Below are 8,766 nucleotides of genomic sequence, written 5' to 3' on the forward strand. Positions count from 1 at the left end.
ATATCCAATAATGCAACATCCAATGGAGTCAAAAAGAGCCTTTCTACATCTTAGATCTCAGGGAAGTTCTTGGGTTCTGAATCTGTTATATAAGCCAGGAGGAGAGTGGACCAGACTGTGCTGTGGAACATGGGCAAACAGAACAGGCATTACCACCCCACCCCACCCCACCCCACTGTGCTTTCTGCCCTTGCCCCACCCTTTAAAGGGTCTCCTGAACACAGCAGATGCAAGAGTCTGCTTGGTATTCCTGTTCTCCGGATTCACATAGAAGTGGTAGTTCTACCTCTACCTGAGCTGTGGTTAAAAACCCCTGTATGGATTAAAAACCTTCTAATTCAAGCATCTCACTGAAGCTGTATGGGTGAGGGGCAGTGTCAAAGCACAGTGCTTTTGAAAACCTACAAAGAGGCATCACTGGGACCTATCAGTTGTAGTAAGAACAACTTAAAGAATGCCCCAGCCTCTCTTATGTCTTCCTATACAGAAGAGGAGACAGTAGCAACTTAGGGGAACAGTGACCTTATATTGCTAACCTCTAACCCATCTCCTTGTTTGTTGTGCTGAGATTAACAAAATGGAATACATTCTCCAATGAATATGAAAGAGTACATGTGATGGAACATGCCAAGAACCCCAGCACTCAAAAGGCTCAGTCAGAGGAAACAAGTTGGAGACCAGCGTGGGCTACATCATGACTTCAAAACAGCCCACACTATATATACTCTTTCTAAAAAGGAAACAACAGCTGAACATCAGAGGAAAGGAAACGGGAGCCATCAATATTCTATATACTCCCAAACGAGAGCCTCAAATCCTGCCCTTCCCCCACCCGTGCATACCTACTCTGCTTTCTGTTGCTGTGATAAACACCATGCCCATAAGCAACTTGGGCAGGAAAGGGTTTCTTTCTTCTTACATCTTGTAGTCTATCATGGTAGAAAGTCAAAGCAGGGAGCTAGAGGCAGAACTGAAGGCGAGGTCATGAAGGACCACTGCTTACCAGGCTTGCTCACCTTGCCTTATATATAGTCAGGAACCACCAACCACAATGGGATGGGATATTTCATGTCAATCATTAGTCATGAAATACCCCACAAGATGTTTGCCTTCAGGCTAATCTGATGGAGGCATTTTCTCAATTGAGGGTTTGGATTTTTCCCACCAGATAATTTTAGTTTATGTCAGCTTGACAAAAAAATAATAATAAAATATAAACAAAGAAACAAATACCACATCCACTCAGCTCACAAAAATCTAAGTGAATTGATACTTATCTGGCCCAGGGAGTCTCATCTTGTGTGCTATGACAGTAGCCTCTATTTCACTTTCTATGAGGTTATAGGAATAAAAGTTTATACTCAAGGGTTTCGAACGTATCTCCATTGCATTATTTGTCTTCTTTGTCTCCCATGACTGGAGAAAGGGGCTCCTTTGACTAAGATAACGTAGCACAAACTCAGAATTACCAAACTGACTCTTTTCCAAATACCTGTCTCCATCTTATGGAAGAACTGGACAAAACAGTGTGTCCTTACCCAGATGTTCCTGGGGACTTTGCCTTGTGCTCTGAACTACCCCTGCCTCATGTTACCTAATAACAAATGACACCTCTGAGAATTTCTGATACATGGAACAAGGACTCCATCTCCCAGGTAAAAAGATAGGCAAACTTGCAGCTTCTAAGCCTGATGCTCTCAACAGAACAGATGCTGATGTTATGAGCTAAATGCTGTTGTGGCTGTCACTGTGATAGCTTGCTTCTCTCATCCCACAGAGTCCACTCACTTTTCAGAGGAGAAAAGAGTGGAGAAAGCTTTGCCAGAGGTCACAGCAGTGGAAAGGGTGGCCTCGGGCCAGGCAAGTGCCACCACTGGGGTATTTCAAAGTCAGTTTGTCTGAAATGGCCTTGGCCAAGCTGCCACCTAAGTACATTGTTAGCAGAATGAGTCAATGGGCAGTGGCAGGCAGGCAGGACAGCAAAGAAGAAGATTAAAATAATTACAACTCTAATTGATCAGCTCCGCTCAAGAGGAGATTAAAAGGGAAAAGGCATATTGAAGAAGGCACTCGACATCCGCCCTGGGCCAGATTCCATCTGCCACTGTGGCCAGCTCTCCCTCCCTTCTGGCCCTTGGTCCAGCTTCCCCCCACTGCAAAGCCTCATGACACAGTGTTGATGAAAGCCATTCTTTGTGGAAGGCATCAGGCCCTGCTCCCTTGAAGAACCGCTTTCACAAACAGCAGGGAGAAGCAGCTTGGAGCAGCAGACAGTGGCCTCCCATTGGCAAACCCCCAGCATGGAATTGCCAGCAGCTTGTGGAAAGTGGGGAAGGAAATGCCAAGAGCAAGGCCAGCCCAGGGCAGGGGACCAGAGCAGCAGAGACAAGACTGTGCCTTGTGATCCAATAACCACCGTAGGCAGAAAGCAAGCAGCCTGGACTCTAGACAGCTCCAGCCTAGGTTGTGTACAACCAACTCCCTAACTCAGCCCTGGGTTTCTTGTCCTTTGGGAGCAGGGCCAGGGAGCACTTTTGCCTTGTCCCTGGTGCCTTTCTGTAGGAATCCTAGAGAATAGAGAAGCAGATTCAGAAGGAGCAGAAATCTTGGAACTTGTCAGAACCATCTGGGCATACAGAGTCTGGGCAAGGTCAAGAGTGGGTGATGGGTGCAGAGAAGAAGCTGTTCCGTACATGGAAGGGGAACGGAACTTGCTTCTAATTTGGGATGTGACACATAGGACACATAGGACCAGAAATCTCCAAGTTTGCTTTCATTCCAATATTATCAGGACAGGAACAGATGTCTGTGCTGGCTTCAGAAGACAAAGGCCTAGTTGCATGTTCAGTTCAGTGGTCAGAGAGCTATCCTCCCCATAGGCTGCAGAAACTGAGAAAATGGACTATCAAATCCCATCTGCCACTTACTGCCAAGTTTATGCCTGTGTTTCTCAAATTCTAATGCCCACATGTCAAGAGAGACTGAAATGTAGATTCAGAGGGCCGTGGAAGGGCCTGAGGTCAGTATTTCAAACCAGCTTCCAGGCACTGCCTCTACTAGATAACAGTTTGAATAGCAAAGGTTCGACCAACTGAGAAATGAAAACATCCTAGATGGGGTCACTACTACTCCATTATTATTGAGAAAGTGAGGAGAGGACCGAAGATGTCCCTGTCCCTCCTCCCATAGAGGACAGAGTGACCATTATACCTTTCCAGCAGGGATTTCTTGACTTTTTTTCAGGGTCAGAGTACCAAACCCAAGGCTTTTAATGCACTAGGCAAGCACTTTGCTTCTGAGTGACAGCCATAAGCTCTTGTATTTTGTTAGTTAAAGGCAAAATAATTGGTTAGATTAGATTTGGTAATAGTTTTACTCATGGGAGTTAGGGACAGGGTCACCTTCCTCAAGCCTCATGAACCAGGGGGTTTCACTGCTCTGTACTTTGCTAAGAAAATCCTTGGGGATTTTTCTGAACTGAGCTAGGAGAGAACTCCTTTTCTTACAGGCATCTAATGTAGAAGCAGCCAAACTGTGTGCTGCTGCATCCCTATCCATCCCAATGAAACCTGAACTGGGTTGAAGAGATGAAGCACAGAAGGAAAGGAGCAGGGACTAATCTCAACCTAAGACAATCCTTCTACTTGCCAGATTCTCTAATACAGCCACCCCAAATGGTAGAACCAGTCTCTCTTTCTCATTTATAGAGATCATCACATTTCTTTCTACTTTCTGTGAAAGTAGAAAGGGCTGATTTTGTCATTTATAGTTCAAACAATTCTTTGAACTATAGTTCACTATAGCCACTTTGGCATGTGGCTCTCTGGTACTTGATGTCTTCCTAATTTTACACAGTGATGCTACTCACCACCTGTAGCTCACATTATGTCCTTACTAAATATTTGAGGTAGATTAGCTTAAGAGGAAAGAACCTATCAATGGATTGTTTTCAGTGAATTTTGTCAAAGTTATCAATAGCTCTGGTTGCATCTGACAGTGACAGGGTGAACGATGCTTGGTATTAACACTAATAAACATATGTTGACACTAAAGAGAAGTGAAAGATGGTATTCTTGCTACAGAACCATGGAGCATCTGAAGAGGGAAGAAGGCTTAGGAAAGGCCCATAGAAACTTAGAATTATGTCAAAAATCACTGAAGAACTCTAGAGTTCTTACATATGTTATTGTGTCACATTATTTTTCAATGTTCTTTTATCATAAATGAACACCTTTTATTCAAGACTTATATGTCAGCCAGCCACCAAGATAGACCTCTCTGGTATCCCCATCTGATATCAACCCTATATAAATCTCACCTTGAGTAGAATAGGAACTGAGGACATAAAAGATTGTGACATTGATCATAATGGACTTTATGACTTCTTCCTTACTTTTTCTTAGATCACTAACTGGCTCAAGCCAATTGTCCTGTTGCAGAGGACCCATAAACAACCTTATGAAGTGTCCCACAAAGTAAGGAGTTTAGCAGATCACCCCACTAGCAGACAGCATTGGGGTTATTCTTTGAAACTTTAAGGATAAAAGGACATATTTAGATTAACACAGAAGAGCAAGGAAGAAAGGCAGAAACAAGAAGCGACTTCAAAGATCTTATCCATCCTTTGTGCTAGTCTCTGGAGAACATGCAGGACTCTCTTTGGCTGATATGAGATGAACAATTAGAGAAGCAAATAATCATGGAAAAATAAACCACTCGGGACTAATATTTAACCTGACCCTTGTTGGTTTGGAACAAGAGACCAGATTGTGACTAGATAGAAAAGTCCTCATATATCTCTCTGGAACATTTGGTTTGAGGAGTAAGGTGGCCATATAGGACTAATTACACTGTATCATTCCACACCATTCAGTATTTCTCTTGTACCCACCTGCCATATGAGAAGTGGTAGGAGTTTAACTGAGACAAGGCTCTCAGGGGCACATTGAGGCCAAAAAGAAACAAAGCAACCTAGACATGAGTGGTATACAGAAGAAAATTATCAGATAATTTTGGCAGATTGAACTAAGAATCATTAACATGATTTGAAGAACTAAATATAATAGGGCATGAGTGGATCTTAAAATTTAACCCTGGCTCACCTGCAACAAAATGTAGAGAAGAGGATGGCCTTAAAATCACTAATATCAGCCTTACATTGCCTTCTGGGTGCTGAAATAAAAAACATGTGCCACCCACTATGGCTAGATAAAGCACTCTTAAAAAATATTTTATTAATTCTTTGAGAATTTTCTACAATATATTTTACTTGTATTCATCTCCCCACCTCCTTGCTCCTCTCATATCTATCCCTACCTTCCTACTCACCTCAAAACTTCATTTATTTTTATTTTTTAAATAATGTAGAATCAAGTTTGTACAGGTCATATACTTGTGTGTATGGGTCATCCTCTCTAGAATGTAATTAACCTACAAGGGGCCACATCTTTAACAAAAACTCTCTTCCCCCCAAAATACAGCAACTATCAATATTTCTTCAGAGGGACTTGTAGTCCCATTCTTGCTCTGTGCTAAATTGTTAGCTTGCTTGATCTTGCGCAGGCTGCTAAGAGTTCATCAGTACAGTGGTTCTGGCACATCCAGAAGACACTGCAAAGGCATTCCCCAACCGTTCATTCTTCCCTGATGGTCTCTGAGCATTTTGAAGAGAGTTAGGTGTTATACAGAAGTCCTACGTGCACTCTACCCACACTTAGTTTCTTCTCTTCGATCAGTTGTGAGCTTCTACAATAACCAATTTTTATTAGACAAAGAAACTTCTCTGATGAGGTCTAGAGCTTCACTCATCTTTGAGTATAGAGATATAAATCTAGAAGTCAATTTGATATGTCCACTTAAAACAGAGTAATAGCAATAGATTTACCATTGGGAGCTTGTGACTTCTCGGATAATGGTCAGATTTACAATACCAGGTCTGCACTTCCTTCTGAGGAGTGGCCTTAAATCTTATCAGAAAGTGGTTGGTTCCACCACTCCCTAACATTTGTGCCACTATTGTACCCATGGGAATATCTTGACATTCTGGTTATTGTAGTTCATAGGGTTCACAGCTGGATATGATTATTCATGACATCTCTCCTGCACTGAGCAACCTACACAGCATAGGCTAGTTTTATGAAAGCTAACTAGCATAGAAGAAACTTTCTGGCTAGTACCAACTTGATTTCTCCACATCCTGTGACCAAAGTGTATGGTGCCTTCAGCAATGGGTTCTTTTTGTAACCAAGAACAGTGGCAGTAGCTGGTATTGTTTATGGGATCACCAGTGCACCTCCGAGGGACAACTCCTAGGGAGATATTCTATATCTGGCACAGGGATTTTTATTTATCAACCTTTGGTTTTTAGGAGGGAATAAAACACTTTTTAATCATTTCAACCAGTTCTTTATACCATTACATCTTTTCCTCGAAATCCTCTCAGGTTGAGTTTCAGAAATGTAAAATTCATGGCTGGCTTTGGCTAAGAAGAGAGGAAAGTTAGGCTGATGCTGGGTACCTGAGTACAGTAGACTGTGCATATAACTTCATCATAGCTGTGACTTTACTGGTTTATTTTAGATGCTTTAAAACCCCCAAGGTCAAAACTGACATTACAAAAATGTCAAAATGCCATGTTCTCATGGCTTAATCTGATAAATGATATTGAATAACAGAGCACTACAACACCCAAGAGCCATCCAACATGATTTTTGATGGGGAAATGATGAATGGCTCCCCTGTGAGATGGGGCAAGAGACAAGAAATTCCTCAGAATAAATCTGATAGATGATGTCCACAACTTCCTCTCCAAGAAGCAGAAATTTTACTGAGACAAATTAAAGAATACTTAACTAAATTAATGGGCTTCTGAGTTCATATTGTAAAGATGCAGATTCCCCCTAATGTGATCTATAAATTTAATGTGCTATCAATCAGTGTGCCAGTGTTTTGTTTGTCAAAATTTATAAGCTGATTTTAAGATTGTAAACAGAGGAAAGAACTCCAAATCTCAAATAATCTGGTTTCCCTCCCCAAATAATCTTCTACAAGAACAAAATGAGATTGTTTATTCTCTCAGATATATCAAAATTTATCACATGTATGCAGGAAATAAATAAACAAGAACTGACTAATAGAACAAAGGGGTAGAAGAGGGTGGGGAAGCAGAGCCATGTATAGATAGAAACTCTGTATATAAAAATATTGGCAAGTAAATCAGAGAAATAGGGTGCGCTTTACATCAAAATAGGACTAGGTCTAGTGAATATCTCCATGTAAGAAAATAAGACTTTATAGGCAAGAAAATATTCACATCCATATGGAAACAGGAAAAATAATGCACTAAAATTAGCTGGACAATCCCACATGGACAGTAGATCTAAATGGGGAAATAATAATGTTTTCCAAAAGTAAGTGAAGAAATATCTACATGACCTAGGAGTAAGCCAAGGTCTTTTTAACACTATTCAAACAGAAGGCACTAGATAAAAGACGAACATTGCCAAACAGGCTATATGAAAATTAGTAACATTTGTTAGAGAAAATAAACTTCAATTAAAAAAAAAAAAAGATAGACTAAGGTGGGAAAAGGCAGGTCACCAGAGTAGGAAGAGCTCTTTTTGATACCTACAGCTGATAAGAGGCTGTATGAAAAGCTTTTATGAACCACTAAGTAACACACAGAAAGCCCAATAGAGAAATAAAATATTTGAGTAGGCCCATATTTACACAGGAATCCATACAATCAGGAAACATAAAAATATGCTTAACCTCATCAGTGAGTAAGAGATTGCTAATTAAAACCACAAAAGTCATCGTTCTAGAAAGATAATATTTAAAACTTCCCTTATTCCAAGTGTTTGGGAACTGAAAGACTGTACAAACTGGTGCAGCCATTTTGGAAGGAGTCAAAAGTTTAAGCTCCATTCATGGCCCAGCAACTTCAACACTATTTTGTTGTTGTTGTTGTTGCTATTGTTGTTTATTTGTAATAGCTGAATCCTGGTAACATCTGAATGTCCATGACCAATGAAATTGGTAACACAAGTTATCACTGATGTAAACAATAACATGAAGTAATTAAAAGGAACTATATAACAATATTCATGAAATATACAATGTATACTGAAAACTGTCAACCACAAAGTAATATAGTATGCCATAGGCCACATATTAAGTTTTAAAACATTTGAAGTTAATCATGGTGTCATAATTGTAGATACTTGTTATCTCCACAAATGAAGAAAAAAGAGACATGGATAGAACACTGGACTGATCAGCATCTGAAATAGTAATTATGTTCCAACTCTTGACCTGGCTGTAAGATCCAGACGCCAGATTACTTTGTAACAGTTGAACCAAGAGTGCTAATACTGCACTTTTCTGTAGGCAATACAATAGCTGATATATTTTCAATTAACATTGAAAAATAACATTCTCTCTGTTGAACATGTGTGGAGATACATATGGAGTGATATATGAGACCTGTTCTCTCGGAACCTATTTTCTAATGAAGAGAGAAGAGACATAAAACTGTTGAGGAAGTAAAATTCTCCTCTCCAAAAGAAAGAAATTTGAGTTATGAGGACTAACATTCATTCAAAATAGCTATTGTCTCCTCTAATAGAAGGCGCATTGAAACCTTGAGTACAGCCCATTATTCTCCAGTCCATTTTATGTCTTAAAAGGAGGATAAATGAGTCTGGTTCGAGAGCAAGCTACAGGACAGCCAGGACTCCACATAAAAATCTCTAAAAACCATTACAG

The sequence above is a fragment of the Mastomys coucha genome, unplaced genomic scaffold (assembly GCF_008632895.1).
Source record: "Mastomys coucha isolate ucsf_1 unplaced genomic scaffold, UCSF_Mcou_1 pScaffold15, whole genome shotgun sequence".
NCBI classification, from domain to species: domain Eukaryota; kingdom Metazoa; phylum Chordata; class Mammalia; order Rodentia; family Muridae; genus Mastomys; species Mastomys coucha.